Genomic DNA, 22253 nt, shown 5'->3' on the forward strand with positions numbered 1-22253 from the left:
CTTCCTTTCTTTGGGTGCCCTTTCTTTCTGTTGTCTGATTGCTGTAGCTAGGAATTTCAGTACTGTGTTGAATAATAGTGAAAGTGAGTATCTCTGTCTTGTTCCAGATCTTAGAAGAAAGGCTTCCAGTTTTTCCTGTTCAATATGATTCTAGCTGTGGGTCTGTCATATATGCCTTTTATTTTGTTGAGGTATGTCTCATCTATACCCAGTTGTTTTTTTTCCATTCATAAAACTTTTATTCCACTTAAATGAATTTCATACACGTGTTCTTAACAATTATGTTTGGATTGTTCATGAAAATTTCATAAGACATTAAACAAAGGTAGCCATCATCTCAAGTTATTTCCCTGTTAACTATTTTTACAGCACATGCATGTTAGGCAAGTATCAAAAAAAATCACAAAAGCAAAAAACCTAAAAAAAACTTAAATACATGGGTTTTTGTTTTACTGCTGTGCTTGATATACATGAAGTAATGAATACCAAGCAATTCATTTTTCCTGCATCTTTACTTTTACATTTGTTCTTAGGTTGCCTAAAACATTTAAATACAAATAAAATGAGTGTTGCAAAAATAATGAAAGTTAACAGCAGGTAACTTTACAAATAATGGAATGTGAACCATTTCTGCCCTTATCCAGAGTAAAATGGGTCACAGCTTTGTCTAAAGGAACACTTCTGCAGCTGTAGTCAAGGGTATGCACATTGAGATTGAGTGTTCCACAGATATACATGGTTTAACATGTAGTATCCATGGGATATCTGTTTCTACCACAGCCTTGTAAGTGCTCCAAACCTTAAAGTACCCACAATTACTACACCTGTGACTGGAACCAATGATCTCTTTTGTTCCCCACCAGGACAAACCAATATGTAGGCAGTTTTCTTTGCTTAGACATGGAAGCAGTTTTAACACTGGCCCTTGTAAAGCCACAATGTACCAAAAATACTGTGCCAAACATTTATAACTTGTATAAAAATTCCACATCCTCACATTGGCCACCTTAAGATGAAAACAGATAACTCCCTAAATGTTAACTGGCTCTACTCCGCTAATATTAAACATAAAAACCACGTGGGAAATATAGAAATTCAAACAGAAGTAACATAAACCTGTCATAAATTGTAAACAACTATTTGTGGGACAGCATGGATGACAAATGGTCTACTGTGTAAATTTTAGAACGAGGCAGACAAAAGTTGGAAGGCCGGTTAATTTTCCCCTCCTTTTCCAGCTTCAGCTTCATCTCCTTGGGTATCCCATGTCCACAATGTTAAGTTGTCTCTCAGTAATTGCATTATTAGTGTGCTGTCTTTGTACGACTCTTCACTTAATGTATCAAGTTCAGCAATGGCTTCATCAAAAGCTGTCTTTGCAAGAGAGCAGGCTTTCTCTGGGGAATTCAGAACGCCATAATAGAACACGGAGAAGTTAAGGGCCAGACCCAGTCTGATAGGATATGTTGGTTGCATTTCCTTTTTGCTGATTTCAAAAGCTTCTTGGTATGCTTGTGACTGATCCACAATCCCTTTCTTGTCATCACCAGCGGCAACCTCAGCCAAGTAATGGCAGTGAACTCCTTTCATTTTCAAATAGAAGAATTTGCTCTCGCTTGTGAAGCATTGGGGATCAAGAACTTTTCCAAAAGAGACAGTACATCATTGCAGCTATCTCTTAGCTCGGTCTCAGTTTTCTCTCTGTATTCTTGAGCCATCTGCTGTTTTTTTCTCAGCACCTTTCGTCTTTTGTTCAATACTTGAGACGACCCTCCAAGATAACCTACGGGCTCCTACAACATTTTTATAAGCAACTGAGAGAAGATTCCTCTCCTCATTGGATAATTAAGCTCCTTGCTCAGTTACAGACTTCATGCAGGCTGCCATGTCATCATATCAGTCAGCCTGCTCGGCCAGTTTGGCCTTCTGAACCAGCTCATTTTTATCCACGACTGGATGTTCCAGCAGTGGGCTCACCTTGTGCCGGCACGGCCTCGCCCCAGTCTACCTGGGGGGCGCTGCTGGGCCGGGCCTGTGCTCCAGCCCGCTAGACCCAGTTTTTTTAAGTTTTTTTTTTTTTATCATGAAGGGATGTTGAATTTTATCAAATGCTTTTTCAGCATCAATTGAAATGATCATATGATTTTTGTCCTTCATTCTGTTGATATGATGTAGCACATTGATTAATTTGCGTATGTTGAAACATCCTTGCATCCCTAGGATGAATCCCACTTGATCATGATCTTTTTAACTGTTATTGAATTTAGTGTGCTAGTATTTTGTTGAAGATTTTTTGCATCAATGTTCATCAGACATATTGGCCTGTAGTTTTCTTTTTCTGATGTATCTTTGTCTGGTTTTGGTATCAGGGTAATACTGGCCTTGTATTTTTTGGAATAGTCTGAGTAGGAATGGTATTAGTCCTTCTTTAAATGTTTGGTAAAATTCAGCAGTGAAGCCATTGGGTCCTGGGCTTTTCTTTGCTGGGAGACTTTTATTATGGCTTTGATCTCATTACTTGTTATTGGTCTACTCAGGTTTTGGGTTTCTTCATGATATAATCTAGGTAGGTTGTATGTGTGTAGGAATTTATCTGCTTCTTCTAGGTTTTTCAATTTATTGGCATAGAGTTGCTTATAGTAGTCTGTAATGATCCTCAGAATTTCTACATTATCAGTTGTAATCTCTTTTTCCATCTCTTATTTTGTTTAGGTCTTCCCTCTTTTTTTCCTAGTTAGTTTAGCTAAAGGTTTGTCCATTTTGTTTATCTTTTAAGAAAACAATTTTTCATTTAATTGATTTTTTGTGTTGTTTTCATTTTTATTTCATTTATTTCTGCTCTGATCTTTATTACTTTTTTCTTCTAATTTTGAGTTTGGTTTGCCCTTTTCTAGTTTTTTAAATGCATCATTAGGTTGTTTATTTGAAGTTTTTTTTACTTTTTTTGATGTAGGCACTTATTGCTATAAATTTTCCTCTTAGCACTGCTTTTAGATTATCCCATAGATTTTGGTATGTTGTGTTTCCATTATGGTTTAAGAAAATTTGCAATTTCATTCTTAATCTCTCCATTAACCCACTAGTCATTCAAGAGCATATTGTTTAATTTCCATGTGCTCGTATAGTTTTTTAAATTCCTCTTATTATTTCTAGTTTTATTCCATTTTGGTCATAGAAGATACTTGATATTATTTCAGTTTTCCTGAAATTTTTAAGACTTCTTTTGTGGCCTAATATATGGGCTGTCCTTGAGAATGTTCCGTGTGCTGAGGAGAAGAATGTGTATTCTGCAGCTATTGGATGAAATGTTCTGTAAATTTCGATTAGGTCCTTTTGTTTCTTTGTTGATCTTCTGTCTAGATAACCTGTCCAAGTCTGAAAGTGGGGTGTTGAAGTCTCCAGCTATTATTGTATTAGGGTCTATCGCTCTAGCTCTAATAATATTTGCTTTATGTATCTGGGTACTCCAGTGTTGCCTGCCTATACATTTATACTTGTTACATACTCTTGCTGAATTGACCCCTTTTTCAACATACAATATGACCATTTGTGTTTCTTTTTATGGTTTTTATCTTGAAATGTATTTTATCTGATATTAGTATAGCTACTCCTGCTATTTTTGGTTTCCATTTGCATGGATTATCTTTTTCCATTCCTTTATTTTCAGTCTATTTGTGTCTTTATAGGTGAAGTGTGTTTTTTGTAGGCAGCAGATAGTTGGGTTTGGTTTTTTATCCATTCAGCCACTCCATGTCTTTTGATTGGAGAGTTTAGTCCATTTACATTCAATGTTGTTATTGATAAGTAAGGACTTCTGCCATTTTGTTATTTGTTTTCTGGTTGTTTTGTATATCTTTTGTTCCTTATCACCTCTCTTATTGTTTATTTTTGCAGATGGGTGGTTTTCTGTAGTGCTAAGCCTTGATTCCTTTCTCTTTCTTCTTTGTATATTGGCTCTACCTGTGAGTTTTGTAGTTTCACATGTTTTCATGACAATGGTAATCATCTTTTCAATTCGGGATGTAGGACTCCCTTGAGCATGTCTTGTAAGGCCTAGTGGTAATGAATTCCTTTCATTTTTGCTTGTCTATGAAAGATTTTATTTCTCCCTCATTTCTGAATAATAGCTTTGCCGGCTATAATATTCTTGACTAGCAGGATTTTTTTATTTCAGTATTTTGAATATATTATCCCATTCACTCCTGGCTTGTAAGGCTTCTGCTGAGAAATCCACTGTTAGTGGGGCCCCTTATATGTGACTTGACATTTTTTTATTGCTGTTTTTAGAATTCTTTCTTTGTCTTTGGCTTTTTACAATTTGACTGTAATGTTCCTCAGAGAGGACCTGTTTAGGTTGAATCTACTTGCAATTCTTTGAGCTTCCTGGACTTAAATGTCCATTTCTCTCCCAAGACATGGGAAGCTTTCTGCTATTATTTCATTAAATATATTCTCCTCATCTTTCCCCTTCTCTTCTACTTCAGAAACACCCATAATACAAATACTTGTTTGCTTTATGGTGTGCCAAAAATTTAGTAGGCTTTCTTCTTTCTTCTGCTTGGTCTAGTCTATTATTGAAGCTGTGGATTGTATTTTTAATTTCATTCATTGACTTTTTTAGCTCTAGGATTTCTGTTTGACTCTTTTTTATGATACCTATCTCTTTGTTGAAGTTATTTTCAAATTATTAGTTGTTTTCCTGATTTCATTAAATTGTCTATCTGTATTTTTCTTGTATCTCAATGCATTTCCTTAAGGTTGTTATATTGAATTCTTTTTTCTGGAATTTCATCTACTTCCTCAAGATTGGGGCTTTTTACTAGAGAATTATCTTTTTCCTTTAGAGGTGACATGTTTTCTTGCTATGTCATGATTGTGTGTTCCTATGTTGATTTATATGCCTTTGGTGGAAAAATCACCTCTTCCAATTTTATGGAGTAGGTTTCATAAGAAAAGACTTATTTATATGAATGGGACCTGGGGTGTTGGTTCAGTGGGGTGTACTGGCCTTGGTTTTAGGAGGACACTAATGTAATGTAGTGTAATGTAACCTCCATGTAGTTTCTTCAGCCATTATCCACATTAGTGGCATTTGGCCATTTCTCAGTGGCCTAGTCTGAAATAATTTGTGGCAATGGTGGTGCAGTTTTGCCAGGGCTGGGTTCACTGGCCTGTTTCTCAGGTCAGAGGCATGTGTGTGCATATGGTGAGTTGGCCAACTTGGGATCTGGCTCACTGGGGTTGGGACCACTGGGGTTGGGGCCATGGGGCTATTACTCTGTCCAGGAGCATGAGTTGTTTGGCCACCCTGGGGTCATGCCTGCCAGGAGTGGCTCACAGAGCTGTTTCTCGAAGGCCTAGGACATGGGTGTAAGGCTGCTCAGCTGACCTGGAGGAATGCCCACCAGAGAGGCCAGCAAGGCTGTCTCTTAGGCCTGGTATATGGGCACATAGCTGCTTGGCTGGCCTAGGGATACACCTGATGGGGTGATTCATGGGACATGTTCTCAGGCCCAGGACACAGCTGCACAACTGCTTGACTGGCCTGGGGGTGTTTCTGCAGTGTGTGGCCCACAGGGCTGTTTTGTAGGTCTGATATGTAAGCACAGGGCTATTTGATTGGCCTGCAGGTATGCCAACCAGAGGTGGCCTGTGGGGCTGTTTTTGGGGCCTGAGACATGGGTGCACACCTGCTTTGTTGGTGTAGGAGACAGGTCTGGGGGCAGGCACAGGGTTGTTGCTCAGGCTCATGACACATGGCTGCTCAGTTGACCTGGGGATACTTCTGCTGGAGATGGCCCACAGGGCTGTTTCTTAAGCCTGGTATGCAGGCACATGGCTTCTTAGCCAGCCCAGGGCATGTTCACTAGTGGTAGCCCACAGAGCTGTTTCTCAAGTCCTGGATGTGGGCTCTTGGCTCCTTAGCTGGTCATGCCTACCAGGGGCAGACTACAGGAGTATTTCCCAGGTCTTTATGGGAAATGCAGGGCCATTAGGCAGGCCAGGGGCATGTCTGCAGAGGCAGGGGTGCTGTGGGGTTGTTTCTCAGGTCCTGAGCATGGGAGCATAGCCACTCCACTGGCTTGGGTGCATATTAGCTACTAGGAGGCTCAGGGGCCTCTCTCTCTTGTGGGAGGGTGCAGAGCAGTTTGGCCAGCTCAAGGCAGGTTGGCCCTGGGCAGGACTGGCAGACTGTTCGTCTGCCTGGAGGTACAGTAAGCAGGGGTTTGTTTTCTTGCTGTGCAGGACCAGAGTCACAGCTGATCGTAGGCCCAAGCTCTGTGCAGCTGACGTATGGCATTCAGCCAAGCATGTGGTGTGGGCTTGACATAATGAGGATGGAGCGCCCCAGTGCTGGAGATATGCAGTGGCTACGGGCCCCCAGAACAGGGTGTGCTTCAGAGTTTGCTCTTTTCTCAAGATGGCATTATGCTGCAGCAGCTTGGCCCACAGGGAGTGGGATGGGGGGAATGGGGAGTGCACACCTTGCTCTCCTAATCTGGAGCAATGTAGCTGCATGAATTCCCAGTAGCTCTTCAAACTGGGCTCAGGGCTTGGGAAGACTGTAGGATTCTTCTGTAATAAGGACTGTAGGTTTTTGCGGTGCCAGTGGGGGCTGATGGAGATCTTGTACTTACCTTTTCCCCACAATAAGAAGTCCTTCCTGACTCTGGGCACATCCAATCCAGGTGGGGGAGACAGGGCTATAGAGGCCCTCCTGGATTTCTAATCACCACAGGTGCATCTCCACTCCCCCACCACACTCCACCACTCTCCCTTCCACGCTGCAGTCAAACCTTAGTCTGTTTATTTGTTGTGTTGGGCCTTTCTTGTGGGATAGATGAATACCAGGCATCTCTAGCCAGCCATCTTGCCAATGTCACTTACTATTGAAGGATTTTAAGCAGAGGTGTGACTTCATGAAACTTATGTTTTAAAACATTAATGAGTTGGGAGCTGGGGGGAGGTGGGGATAGTTAATGGATATAGAAAAATAGCTAGAAAGAATTAATAAGATCTACATTTTGGACCTGCCTGGCCAACATGGTGAAATCTCACCTCTACTAAAAATACAAAAGTTAGCCAGGCATAGTGGAGAGCACCTGTAATCCCAGCTACCTGGGAGGCTGAGACAGGAGAGTCGCTTGAACCCGGGAGGTGAAGGTTGCAGTGAGCTGAAATCACGCCATTGCCCTCCAGCCTGGGCAACAAGAGTGAGACTCTGTCTCAAAAAAAAAAAAAAAAAAATCTACTCTTTGACAGCACAACAGGGTGAATATAGCCAATAATAATTGTACATTTTAAAAAGCTAAAAGAGTATAATTGGATTGTTTGTAACACAAAGGATAAATGCTTAAGGGCTGGATACCCCATTCTCCATGATGTGATTATTATGCATTGCATGCCTGTATCAAAACATCTCATGTACCCCATAAATATATACACCTATATACCCATAAAAATTAAAAATTTTTTAAAAACCCACTAATGAGTCAACAAATTTTATGCTTCTGCTTTGTGGCAAAAAAGACTCTCCTGAGCTAAACCTTTCCTATCAGGCCAGTCTTTTTTTCCTTCTCCCTCCATCTTTTCATGTGTGATAGTCTCTTCCTGGTAAGCATTAATTCAAAGTTCAGCCCTTATAGAATTGTTCTTCCCCTCTCCCTTCTCCTATGGGAGCACAGCGTCTGTATAAGGGAAAGTTTACTACTCTTCCCTGGGTACAGCTGGTCTATGTGTTGCCATTTTCTGCTGGACTCCAATTGAGATGTGTCATCCAGCTTATCTCTAATCCATCCCTGTCCATTAACTTCTGTCCTAGAATCCACTTGGGATGGACAAACACTACCACCAGAACTCTGGAAGCACCGAACTCCATTACTGCTCTCATCTCAGCAGCCCAGGGGTCCCTTGGTCTTGCAGTCCTCTTGGTACCCTGGGGCTACACAGGAACTTTTGAATCACTTCTAGATACAGACCACTGGGAACCCAGCATGATTTCAGCAGCACTCCCTAGACATTTGCCTTCACAGATGCTGTGCTCTCGCCCACTCTTCCCTCCCCCACCTCCATGTCAAACATAAAGCTTCTCTGAGGCTTGTGCCCTGCCACCAAGATCAAAGGATCTCAGGTCACCCTTCTCCCTATCTGAATATTTCTATTGCATCATCCCACCTCCATACTCCCACTCTCAATGAAAAGTGCTTCTTTTTATTTCACCTCTTCTGGAGGGAGTTTCCCCTTTATCATATGCTCCTTTTTTTAGGTGGGGACCATTTTGACGGAATGGCAGCAGGGGAATATGATTGGATTTTTAAAATATGATTTGGGTCAGGGTGTCTGTGAAAAAAATCCACATCAATCTATTATCAAACTATTATCTCCATTTAAATTATTTGCTTATGGTCTGTCTCCACCAGAAGAACAAACTCCACAAGGGTGGGACTCCCTTTTCTGTTTTCTTTACTGCTATATCTCCAGCACCTAGCACAGGGTCTATTACGCAATAAATATTTGTGGGGAAAAAAATGAAGGGATGAGATGAGCAAATCAATGAACGATGAGTGATTTATTCTATTAGTACTGGGATCTGTTGAAGAATTTTGACCAGAGGATTAAAGCAATCAGATTTGCAGGTAATCAAATGTCGTTAAGCTGTGACAGTCACCATAAGCAGCAATCTGTATTGTCGCCCCCCACAGCCTCCCCATGTAACAGCTATTAGCTCAAGCACGCATACTGTGGTGGAGAATTCACTGCTGCAAATATTCAGATTCGTGAACAGCCTCCTGAGAAGAGCTGAAGAGAGATCACAAACCTAAGACGGCCTCCCCTGACTCTTCATCCTCTTTGGTCCCCCCTACTCTTTCTCCCTAACACTGTGGCCCTTTAGTCCCCTGAAGAAGCTTTACATTGTAACCCTTTCAGAGAATTTCAGCTGAGATCTGGATACCCAGCCCACTCTGCTATTATATTTGCATTTCATGCTTAATTTGTCTATAACATTACAACTTTTATACTCCTACATTTCTGCTGTTATAATCAAGAATACTATTTCGGGGCTTCTCTTTTGCAAGTGAAATTAGCATTTCCACGTAAAATAGAGAAGAAAAATTGTTGATCATCTCCCTAAAATGTCTGGGGCTTCATCCAAGCCTGAAGTTTAATTTCTCAGTGTCTGGGAGGAGCCACTGGCTTGTGCAGGTTTCTCAGTGTACTTGAGTGCTGCCGAGACTTATGCTTTGGGTCTCTTGTGTCGGGGATAACCTGGTTGACTCTTCCTTTGGTAAAAGAGAAGGAACCTGAGATAAGACATCCCATTTGGGTGTGTCTGAAATGATTTATCTCCTGAAATGGTTTACCATCTCTTGTTCCTTAACTTTATGGGATTTCTGACACAAGGGTAAAGTGCAGAAGCCTCTTCACTGAAGGAGGCACCCAGAATCCTGTGGGCCTAGTGTCCTAAATAAAGACAGTGCAGGACTTTGTGGCCAGTGCTCACCTCCAGAGCAGAATCAAGGGATATGTCAGGAAAGGGGCTGGAAGGAAGTGAAGAAGCCCAAAATGCATTTTCACAAAGATCAGGGACATTTACTCCTGGTATTTATGAAGATTTCTAGTAATGGTATGACAATTCTTCTTATCTTATGGAATCTTGCCGTTAGGGAATTTATGTTTTAGAAGAACAAAGAAGCTAACAAACTTCTCAGATAGGGTCAGGGATGTGGAGAGGAGCTAGCCCAGATTACCTTTTCAACATCTTTCAATATTATAACTCCAATTCTAACGTTAAAAAGCTAAATATTGTTCATAAACTTGTTTCAGTGTCTGAAGGGTGAGGAATAAATTGGGAAACTGCATCCCAGTTTGAAACATATGTAGGTGATATGGTCTGGATTTGTGTCCCCGCCCAAATCTCATGTCGAATTGTAATCCCCAATGCTGGAAGTGGGGCCTGGTGGGAGGTGATTGGATCATGGGGCGAAGTTCTCATGAATGGGTTAGCACCATCCCTTCAGTGCTGTTCTCCTGATGGTGAGTGAGTTTTCATGAGATGTGGTTGTTTAAAAGTGTGTGGCACCATAAGAATGGTATAATGAGGCCGAACATGGTGGCTCACGCCTGTAATCCCAGCACTTTGGGAGGCCAAGGCGGGTGGATCACGAGGTCAGGAGATCCGGACCATCCTGGCTAACACGGTGAAACCCTGTCTCTACTAAAAATACAAAAAATTAGCTGGGCGTGGTGGCGGTCGCCTGTAGTCCCAGCTACTCGGGAGGCTGAGGCAGGAGAATGGCATGAGCCTGGGAGGCAGAGCTTGCAGTGAGCAGAGATCCACTGCACTCCAGCCTGGGCGACAGAGCGAGACTCTGTATCAAAAAAAAAAAGAATGCTATAATGAACTTGAGGACTCAGGGGGAAGGGTGGGAGGGGGTTGAGGGATAAAAGACTACATATTAGGTACAGTACACTGCTCAGGTGATGGGTGCACCAAAATTTCAGGAATCATCACTAAAGAACTCATCCATGTAACCAAAAACCACCTGTACTCCAAAAACTATTGAAATACAATAAAAATAAAAATAAAAAATTAAGAAGTGTGTGGCCCCTCCCCCTTCTTTCCCTGTCCTGCTGCGCAAGTGCCTGCTCCTGCTTTGCCTTCCAGCATTACTAAAAACTCCCTAAGGCCTCATGGGAAACAGAAGCCACCATGCTTCCTGTACAGCCTGCAGAACTGTAAGCCAATTAAACCTCTTTTCTTTATAAACTACCCAGCCTCAGGTATTTCTTTATGGCAATGTGAGAATGGACTAACACACTAGGCAAGAAGTCAGCCTGGGGAGATACTGGTGGAAGGGGCAAAAGAGGGCAAGAGGCTAAATTCTGAGCCTATAGAATGTAAAATTAACTTGTTTCAGGGTTATATTGAAGGGACTTGGGCTTCTATCTCAACCCATAAGCCTAAAAGAAAGAACAGTGTAAGTCCTCATGGTGTGGGGTAAGGAGTGACTGTTTTCCCATGAAGTCACTGGAGGGTGAGAACACAACAGTGAGAACCTGGGGCTCCTCTCTATCTCCAGAAACTTCTCTCTGGTCTTCAGGCACCTGGCATCTCCCAGGGGCTTAATCCTGCTTCTATCATCTGTACCTGATTTTTTCAACATAGCCAATATTCCCCTGGGCTAAGGGAGTTCAGAATGCTGTTCGCAACCCCAAGCCATGCCAAAATGTCAGGAAACTGAGCCCATTTTTTCCCATGCTGAAGCAGCAAGAGCTCCAGGGATGTGGTAAGAGATTCAAGCATGGAAAAGGGGGTTGAACTTTGATGTCTTCTAGCCTGGAGGTTCTGCAGAGGGCAAATGGGCAGACTCGCAGGAGCTGTCTTTCTCTAGGATCCTACTGTATGGGATACCAGGGGAAAGGATGTCATAATTACCTCTTAGTTACTTTTACCTATGATCTCACTAGCCTCACCTAACCACTGTTGAATATCCCATGGACTAGGTACCTGGCACAAAATAGATCCTCAGTAAATGTGTGCTGAATAAACTATATTAAAAAATGTGCCAAGGCAATTTTAAATGAATAAAATTAGTAATGAAATTATGGATAATTTTTCTATTTTTCCAAATTTCAGTATGGTGTTACTACTTGTATAATAGTCTTTTCCTTAAATATTTTACAATTAACAAGTATATCCTTAAATAAAAAATATGTAAGTATATACTTAAGTAATTTTATATAAAATTAATAGTTTATAAATATATTTTACCTATCAGTATAAAAATACTATTTTATATAAAAATTCAGAAAAATTTTCTCCACATATTTTCTAAATATACTGCAATCACTGAATCACTGCTTCTCTCTTCTCTATCACAACCTAACTCCCACTAGAATGTGAGCCCCTCCAACATGATAATATGAGTCCCCTCCCCACAATATAAGCTTCATGAGAGCAGGAACTCATTTTTTTTTTTTAAAGAGACAGTGTCTTGATATGTTGCCCAGTCTGGCCTCAAACTCCTGGGTTCAACGGATCCTCCTGCCTCAGCCTCCCGAGTATATGATACTACATGCATGCCACCATGCCCTGCTAACAAACTCCTTTTATGTTCACCACTATTTCCTTAGCTCCAAGAACAATGCCTGATAAGTAGTAGTCACTCAATAACTATTGCTGAACAAGTGAATAAACATGCGTATGCTATGCATCTTTATTCAAAGAGAGAAACACTAAAGCAATCAAGTAGAGGCAATGAGAATATATTACACAGATTTTCTTATGATATTAATAATGCCTAATATTTATTAAGCATTTATTAAGTAAATAAGCTGGGCACTATGCTAAGCACTGGCCATGTAAAAATTCTATGATATAGACTCACTCTATTATTAATTTTATTTCAAAAAACCTGGAGGAAGCTGGGCATAGTGGCTCACGCCTGTAATCCCAGCACTTTGGGAGGCCGAGGTGAGCTGATCACAAGGTGAGGAGATCGAGACCATCCTAGCTAACACGGTGAAACCCCGTCTCTACTAAAAATACAAAAAAATTATCCTGGCATGGTGGCGGGCACCTGTAGTCCTAACTACTTGGGAGGCTGAGGCAGGAGAATGGCGTGAACCTGGGAGGCTGAGCTTGCAGTGAGCCGAGATCATGCCACTGCACTCCAGCCTGAGCAACAGAAGACTCTGTCTCAAAAAAAAACGAAAAACAAAAAACAAACAAACAAACAAAAAAACCTGGAGGAAACTGAAGTTAGAGAGTTTATTAATTTTTTTTTTGAGACAGAGTCTCACTCTGTCACCCAGGCTGGAGTGCAGTGGCGTGATCTTGGCTCACTGCAACTTCTGCCTCCCAGGTTCAAGCGATTCTCCTGTCTCAGCCTCCTGAGTAGCTGGGATCACAGGTGGGTGCCACCACACCTGGCTAATTTTTGTACTTTTAGTAGAGATGGGGTTTTACTGCGTTAGCCATGCTGGTCTCAAATTCCTGACCTCAACTGATCCGCCCACCTCAGCCTGAGATTATTATTGTTATTAGGTCCTTCCAGATGATATATTTTTTAATTTAGCAAAGCACTAAACCATCTTCACGAGTTATTCTTGATAGTAAAATTACTGAGTAGGACAATGTCCAAGTTCTCATTATATAGATTCTCAAAACCACACTGGGAGTAAGAGAGTTGCAATGAGGATTTTGATTCCACAATTTCAGTGTGTGGCCACAGCCACTCAGATTCTTTCCAGAAGGCAGAAACAAACATATAGTAACATTGCTTATGTCACAAGTCTATGGTGAGGGAGAGTTAATAAGTGATTACAAAATTCTTTGTAAATACAGAGTGCCGTACAAATGCAAAACATCTACAACAACAGTAATTAGTTCTAATCACTATCTCTATTCTGTGTGCAGCTGTCTCTCAAAATTCATTCTGGGAGTTTAATCACCCCATCGCAATAAATAAAGTAACCTCCCTCTTCCTCTGACCCTGCTGAGAGCTGTCCCTCGTTCCTCCCAGCTGCTGAACATGCCTCCTGTGTAGCCCCAGCCCACCCCTCCTACTCTCAGCAAAGGCTGAATTCTGACATTAATTGGAAAAAAAAACAGGACCTCCTGAGCCTTAAGCCTTTCGAAATCCCTGACTCTCAACCTAAATTGGGCACAAGGGCTGGAGAAGTATACAGACCTTTCAAAATAGGACTCTGCCCTTCCCTTACACAGGAAGGGAACTTTTCCTTCCTTGGAGCTCCAGTAATGCTCAGGTAGCTATGGTGAAATACCAGGTTGACAAATGATCATTTATTTAGCAATGTAAGGCACATAATGGGTGCTGAATAATGTAGCAGTCATGACAATGATCAATTCAACATTTATATACTGTCTACAGCTTCTAGAGTAGTTGCAACAGGAACCATGTGGCTCACAAAACCAAAAATATTCTCTGGCCTTTTACAGAAGCAATTTACTCTCTGACCCTTTGTAGCAGTAGTTTGCCAACCCCTGAAAGGATGTGAATATAGATAAAGGAAAGGACTGAGCCCTGAGTCAACATTTAGAGATGAGAAATGTAAGAAAAAGCAGGTCATGACACAGGCAGAAAACTAGAGGAATGTGGCGTCCCCAAAGCAAGTGAAGATTGTTTACTGAGGTAAGAGGGAATGATCAACTACGTTAATGTTACCTGGAGATGTGGATTGAGAACTGCAATGTAAGATGTGGATTGAGAACTGAATGGTGGATTTCATAACTTGAAGGCCACTGGGGACCTTTACAAGACCATTCTCAGTGGAAGGGTAGGAATGAAAGTCTAATTGATGTGATGGGTTCAAGAGAGAATGGAACCGGGCGCAGTGGCTCATGCCTGTAATCCCAGCACCCCAGCATTTTGGGAGGCTGAGGCAGGCAGATCACCTTAGGTCAGGAGTTTGAGACCAGCCTGGCCAACATGGTAAAACCTCATCACAACTACAAATACAAAAATTAGCCGGGCATGGTAGCACGTGCCTGTAGTCCCAGCTATTCGAAAGGCTGAGGCAGGAGAATTGCTTGAACTCGGGAGGCAGAGGTTGCAGTGAACCAAGACTGTACCACTGCACTCCAGCCTGGGGGACAGAGTGAGACTTCATCTGAAAAAAAAAAAGAGAGAATGGGAAGAGAGGTGGTGGTGGAGACAGCTACATAGGAAAGAGTTTCACTAGAAAGGATAACAGAGAAAACAGCCATAAATTAAAAAGGGTTGTGGAATAAAGGAGTGTATGGGGGGGGAGTGTATGTGTGTGTGTGTCAACAGTATCTCATAACATATTTGCGTGCTGATGAGAATGCAAAAATTATCCAGTACAGATAAGAATGATGATGACGATGAAGACAGATGAGGACAAAGAGGAGGAAAAAGAGGAGAAGAGGTTAAATTAGGTTACAGATACACTGTGGAAGCTGCAGCCCTACTGGTAAGGGATAGAGTTTCAGCAGTGGGGTGAAGTGATTCCTGTGCCAAGTATCTGGGGTGAATAAGAGTCCTCAAAAAAGAAATGAAAATCACAACAACAAGGCAGAAGAAAGCTGTCTGGCCTCGCTTGATGTAAAAAAGGTAATGGTTTTCACCTAATGGAGGTCAACCAAGGGCCAGGAAGGGAAGAACCTGGCTAGCCCTGCGCAGAGATGGAAAGGATCATGAAGATTCTGAAAATAAGGCTCTGACTTCCAAGTCACGTTGCCTGAAATAGATTCATGGTTCTCTAGATTAGTTTCCCTTTTGTTATCCTTTACTAACGTCTCAATCAGATATTCCATATTTTTATAGAGAATCTAACAAAAGCCCTGTGTCCACGTGAGAATCAGAATGTTAAAGGAACAGTGTTTTCTTGAGGCCAATGCGGTGAGGAAAACTGATCAGGAAAAGATGGATGAATTCTACAGGCACAGAGCCCCGGCCACAAAGTGGAGACAGCCCTTGATTTTCATTCCAGTGTGTTAACCTGGGAAATTTTGTGTTTTGTTTAATGAAGAAGAGGAAGCCTTACAAAATCATAGAGGATTTTGCTTGAAGAAGGCACATGTTCTAGCATATGGTCTCTTATAAAACAGAACTTTCAAGGTTTAACTCTTCCAGGAGACTCCCCAGGCAATGAGGGGAAGTTCAGCAAAGCATCCCCAACTCTGTTCCCTGAGTTTCTCCTTCCCCGTTACCTCAAGAACTGAGGCCCACCCCAGGAATACAAAGTTCTTTCTTTCACGTTATGTTACAAATGTAGTCAAAAACTCCTCTTGCCTTTGCAGGGCAGAGACAGACTAGAATATTCAAAAGCCTTTCCGGGAGAGTAAGGGAAAATGAAGCAAACAGAAACTGCAGAGGCAGGAAAACAGGAAATTGCGATCTAGGCACATGCTTATATCTCCAGGATTATCTGGATTTAAGTAATAGCTCTGACACTTACTGGCAATATAACCCTGTGCAAGTTACTCAACTTCTCTGAAGCATAGTTTCCTCCTCTGTAAAATGGGTTAAAAAAGCTATGAGCCTGTTGCTGGGTGCGGTGGCTCACGCCTGTAATCCCAGCACTTTGGGAGGCTGAGGCCAGCGGATCATGACGACAGGAGATCGAGACCATCCTGGCTAACGCAGTGAAACCCCATCTCTACTAAAAATACAAAAAAAAAAAATTAGTCGGGTGTGGTGGCGGGCGCCTGTAGTCCCAGCTACTCGGGAGGCTGAGGCAGGAGAATGGCGTGAACCCAAGAGGTGGAGCTTGCAGTGAGCCGAGATTGTGCCACCGCACTCCAGCCTGGGCAACAGAGCAAGACTCCGTCTAAAAAAAAAAAAAAAAAAAAAAGCCATGAGCCTGATTTATTTAAAAAAAAATAATGTAATAAAATTGGCCAGGTGCAGTACCTTACACCTGTAATCCCAGCACTTTGGGAGGCCAAGGCAGGTGGATCACGTGAGGCCAGGAGTTCGAGACCAGCCTGACCAACATGGAGAAACGCCATCTCTACTAAAAATGCAAAATTAGCCGGGCATGGTGGCGCATGCCTGTAATCCCAGCTACTCAGGAGGCTGAGGCAGAGAATCGCTTGAACCCAGGAGGCGGAGGTTGCAGTGAGCCAAGATCGTGCCATTGCACTCTAGCCTGGGCAACAAGAGTGAAACTCCATCTCAAATAACAATAATAATAAAGTAATGGGTAAATTTATACCTACCTGTGTTAGTTTTGGTCCTCCAAGAAGTAGATGCCAAGAATCAGTGTAGACTTGCAGGATATTGGGGGAAATGCCTGCAAAAGGTAATTGGGAGGAAGCAGGAGGATGCTGACAGAGCTGTCAGAGAGAGATGCACACCTGACCCCTGAGAAGGAGAGAAGGAAAGAAGAAAGGTTGGATAGGTCAGGCCTTAGGGTGCCACGTAGAATCCTCAGGCCAGGGTTGTCTGTCAGAGGAGTCCTGTGTTTCATAAGAATGGACCTGCCATAATATCCCTGCCATGTGCCATCACTGGCTGGAAGCAGACCATGGGAAGCATGGCCTCAGAGCAAATACAGTGATGTGTTTAGAACACAGCACAAGTCAATTGTATTCCCTACAGTAGGAGATGGGAGAGGCACATTCTCATGGTCCCACACATCTACTTCTACTCAGGGGACTGAGGAGCAGCTCCTCTATGGTTCCCACAGACCCTTCTTCCTAAAGGTAAACTTAGAAGGGCCAGGTTAGTGGAACATCTAACATACTGTTGATATCAGGCCTACAACTGGTACTCATACTCTCCCTTCTCCATTCTAAATTCCCCTCACTATTGAGGTGGGGTGTGACAGAGCAGGAGCACCGTCATCTCAGACAAACACCACCACTTTAAGTTCCAGCTCCCTTCCTAGCCTCATACATTTCAAGGAAATCACTTCTCTTCTAACTACAAGCAGCCAGAAAGAGCAGACAGTAAAACACAGATAACACAGCTCAGGCACAGAGGGAGGTGGGGGGAAAGTCTCTTGGGTAACTGCCAAACTTCACCCTTATACAATGGGCCCCAGTGAAACAGTGGGCCTTAATAAGCACAGTCCTTTCCTTGCACTAAGATAGGGGAGCTAAAAGCAGACTTGGAGGGTATGCCTGCAGCTGCAGAAAGATGGGAGGGAACAGACACACAACTCTCCCTCCCAGATAAGCACAACAAAGAGACACAGAAGCAGTCCAAGCCTCTGATAAACTCTCCCACCCTGAATCCTGTAAGAGAGTGTGCCTCTGACCTAACTTGGCTAGAATGCTCCTCTCAGGTTTGTTTTCTCTGAAAAAAAAAACTGTCTTGACTGGCGAGCCACCTTTCGTGTTTCTTTCCTCTTTCTTTAATTCTTACAGGGTGTGGTGGCTCACACCTATAATCCCAATACTTAGGGAGACTGAGTCAGGAAGATCACTTGAGGCCAGGAGTTTTAAGACCAGGCCAGCAACATAGTGAGCCCCATCTCTCCGAAAAAATAAAATAAGTTCCCTCTTTGTTATCTATAACCTTGGCAGGTCTTGGTGGCTTACCTGCCACCAAGGTGTGACCCAGCCTTCACTCCTGAAGAGTCTGGTAATCGTGCCGTTGGTAATCACATCCTTCTCCAGCTGGAGTTGTGTATGTGTCCATTTGAGAGGGCAAGGGAATACCAGGAGGTGCCCAACTGTGTCACTTAGATTTCACACATATTCCCTTCCTGTTCCCACTGTGTAAAAGCAGCCTTTCCTCCTTCTGCTGATCGTGGTTAATTACCTCTGCCAATATGTTGACTCCTTTTCTCTCAGACTGGTTTCTAAACACAAGGAGCCTGCAATGCCTTGGGGGAAGGCATAGCTTATAGTTCGGTGGGACTCTTGACTGTATCTTTTGGCAAGAGTGCACCTTCTTTGGAGACCAGGACACCTCCAATTTTGCAGAGCTCAGATTGCATGGATGTGAAATACAAAATCCTCCAGTGGGTCATTAGGAGTAAGGGTAAGTGGGGTTACTCCTGCTTGCACCCTTAGTTCCCAGATGCATGTATTCTTCCTCCTGGGGACCTAGCACAATGTAAAGGTCTCTGTCTATATACTGCATCCTAAAGGATGGTGCCCCATCCTTTCAGAATGTTGCCACCAAGCTGGCATTTTAGCTGTGCCTTTAAATGGCTCATCTAGCATTTTCTGAGACCATCTGCCCCTGGATGATGCCATATGTGATGTGGCCAGTAGACAATATGATCATAGGTCAACTCCACACTTCCTTCACTGGGAAGTAGGTCTCATGTCTGGATGCTAATGCTGTGTAGGATTGTATGCTTGTGGATCAGGCATTCCATAAGCCCCTGAATAGTGATGCTGGTTAAGGCACGAAAGGTAGCAAAGACAAATCCGTACCCAGAATAAGTCATTTGTCCTTCTAAGGATGAAACCACTGGCCCTTTGTCTTAGTCTGTTCTGGCTGCTATAACGAAATATCATAAAATGAGTACCTTATAAACAACAGGAATTTATTTCTTACAGTTCTGGAGGCTGGGAAGACCAAGATCAAGGCACTGGCAGATTCAACGGTGAGGACCCTCTTTTTCCATAGACAGATGTCTTCTCACTGTAACCTTACATGGTGGACTCCTTCCACCATGCTCTCTGCCAAACAAGCTCCCTTGGGCCTCTTTTGTAAGGACATTAATCCCATTCATTTCTACCCTCATGATCTAATCACTTCCCAAAGGCTTCACCTATTAATACCATCACCTTGGGGGTTAGGATTTCAACATTTTGAAGGGACACAAACAGTCAGACCATAGCACCCTTCCAGTATGAGAGATGCCCAATGTAGTTGACTTGTCACTAAGTGGCTGGTTGGTCTCCTCAAGGAATAGTGTCACATCAAGGGCACACCATTGGTCTCTATTGCTGATACCTTAAACATTCAGAAGCAGCAGTAGCCAGAGTTCCAAGGCCTGCATTGTGATTCCTTCTTAGGAGCTTAACATAACCTTCATACTGCATCTTTTCCTACCACTGACATTTCCAACACCTTAGGGTCCTCCAAATCCTACCGGCAAGACACCTTGCACCACAGCCTAAACCTACTGCAGAGCCCTTTTCTTTTCCAGGTCCCATTCAAAGCTGGCAGCCTTCCATGTTGGGACAGAGCAATGTTCCTAGGTGTAGAATCTGTTGCTTCCAGATCCCAAAGAAGTCTGCTGGCACTGTACTTCCATCTTTATGGTAGAGGATACATGAGGTGCAATTCATTTTTTACTTTGGAAAAATATGCCAACAAACTTCTAATGATCCTTAAAAACTTCACTGAAGTTGTAGGTTCCTAAATCTTTTAAGGTGTCTCCCACCCTCTAGAGCACATCAGCATGCTATCAATGAAATGGATTAGTGTGATGGTTCTGCAAGATACACAAGTGGTCCAGATCTCATCAAACTATATTATGACAGAGGGCAGGGGCGTTAACATAACCCTGAGGGCAAATTGTAAATGAATATTTTTGGCCATCCCATATGAATACAAACCGTTTCTGATCCTCTTTACTGATTGGAATTGAAAAGAATTGAAAAGAATGCCTTTGTCGACGAGTTCATCTCCTTTACAGGGACATGGATGAAGCTGAAAACCATCATTCTGAGCAAACTCTCACAAGAACGGAAAACCAAGCATGGCATGTTCTCACTCATAGGTGGGAATTGACAATGAGAACACCTGGACCCAGGGCAGGGAACGTCACACATGGGGGCCTGTCATGGGATGGGGGGAAGGGGGAGGGATAGCATTAGGAGAAATACCTAATGTAAATGATGAGTTAATGGGTGCAGCAAACCAACATGGCACATGTATACCTATGTAACAAACCTGCACATTGTGCACTTGTACCCTAGAACTTAAAGTATAATAATAAAAAAAAAGAAAAAGAAAAAGAAAAGAATGCCTTTGTCAGTTAACTGGCCATATACCATGTACCTGAAGACTCATCAATTTGCTGTAGCAATTAACCCATATCTGGCACAGTAGCTATGATTGAGGCTACTGCTTGTTTAAGCCTGCAGCAGCCTTCAGTCATTCCTCAGGACCCACCCAGGGATGTGATACTGTTTCTTTGTTTGTTTGTTTGTTTCTCTGAGTCTCCTTGCTAGGGAAGATATTGTTTGTTTACTGTCTTGGCTGGGAGAGGAGGGAAGGTGAGGAAACAGTTTCAAGGTTTCTACTTGGCCTTTCTCACTATTACGTCTTTTACCTCACAGGCTAAGAACCCAATATGAGAGTTACTCTAATATCCAAGTATACCAGTGCAATCAGGAACAGGAAAAAATGACCACTGGGTGCATCCACAAACTAAGCAGGTCCACTCTGAGCCAGATTTTAGCCAGGACTTCATTTATTAAATGGTCTCTGTAGATCTCGTATTCTATTAGAACCATGAGGATGTTTTGGGCCTCTAAGTATCAATATCAACTCAGACTGTGTGTCCAGTAGTCCTCAAAATGTCTAGGTATTTTCCCTTCCTTGGTTTACAATCACCCAAGTAAACAGCCCCAAGTCCTTTTCAGGAAAAAAACCAGGGGATTCATCCCAGTATATATTGGCCCTGGTGTTGCTACCTATTTTTCTCCCAGAGAATTATGCTCTATTACCATCTCTACAACTCCCTCAAGCTCAAGCTCCTTGGCTGTCCCTCAGACCTTGAATGTTGTTACAATTATTACAGCCTCTGTTACATTGAAGCTCATTAGTCCCATGGATATCAATGAGCCCAGCTCTGTAACCACCTCTCTTACTGTCAGTCCCTGAACTGCAGAGGGGAGCCACCACTGTGGTACTAGTGCTGCTTTCAGCAGCATTTTCCTGATGGCCTGGGTGAACTATATGTCTTCTGAGCTCTGCCATAAGACATAATCAACTGGTATGTTTTGTAGCCTGCATAATATAGCTATTCTTGCTTGCTCACTTTCCTCAGCCTCTTTATTTCTTCTACCATCTGTCAGAATAGCTAAAGCATTTCTACTTCACTCAACATTGGCCATCACTTTCTTCAAGTCTCTAAGAACCACCCTATTCTCTAGGGTTCTTGCCAGGGTGTTAAATCCTGTGTTCCAAAAAATTGTTCACAATCAAAGCATGATGTAGGCTGATAAAAAGAAAAAAAAATGTTCACAAGTCATTATCCAGTCTTATATTCTAGCCTGCTTGATGAAGCACCCTCAAAATACAATCCCAGGTATATCACCTAGCTTCTGCCAATATGTGATAGCTAATTCTTTTAGTTCCTTCAGTGTGTAACATTTTGTCTCCCTTATCAGGTCTATCACTTCCTGGCCAGGTTGTGCTGGTATTTAACCCTAAGTTTTTGGCCTAGCAGCCAGGAGAAGAGGTAGAGCCCCTGCGAGGGCCAGCTGTTGCCTTATGAGAGAAGGGACTCTGCAACATCTATCAATACACAAGTGCCAGCTCTTACTAGAGAAGAGTTGACCACTTCTGCAAAGTCTTAGGGTTCAGAGGGTCTTTAGAGCCAACATCCTCAAAGCATTCATCCAGATGTCTGTATGCCATATGCCAAGGTCCCAAGTTTTTCCAACCAGGACCGTGACTGTAGCATAATAGACCTGCCTTGCCTGCTTATTTAAATGTCTCTGGATTAGCCAGGCATGGTGGCACATGCCTGTAATCCCAGCTGTTTGGGAAACTGAAGTGGGAGGATTGCTTGAGTCCAGGAGTTTGAGACTACAGTGTGCTATGATTGTGCCTGTGGATAGCCAC

General features: G+C 42.7%; 1 pseudogene; it reads right to left on the reverse strand.

Moving 5' to 3' along the window:
• Positions 1–1149: 1149 nt before the first annotated feature.
• Positions 1150–1902, reverse strand: LOC116814150 (14-3-3 protein zeta/delta-like; annotated as a pseudogene).
• Between the last annotated feature and the right edge of the window lie 20351 nt (positions 1903–22253).

This window comes from Hylobates moloch, unplaced genomic scaffold (assembly GCF_009828535.3).
Source record: "Hylobates moloch isolate HMO894 unplaced genomic scaffold, HMol_V3 SCAFFOLD_10, whole genome shotgun sequence".
NCBI lineage: Eukaryota > Metazoa > Chordata > Mammalia > Primates > Hylobatidae > Hylobates > Hylobates moloch.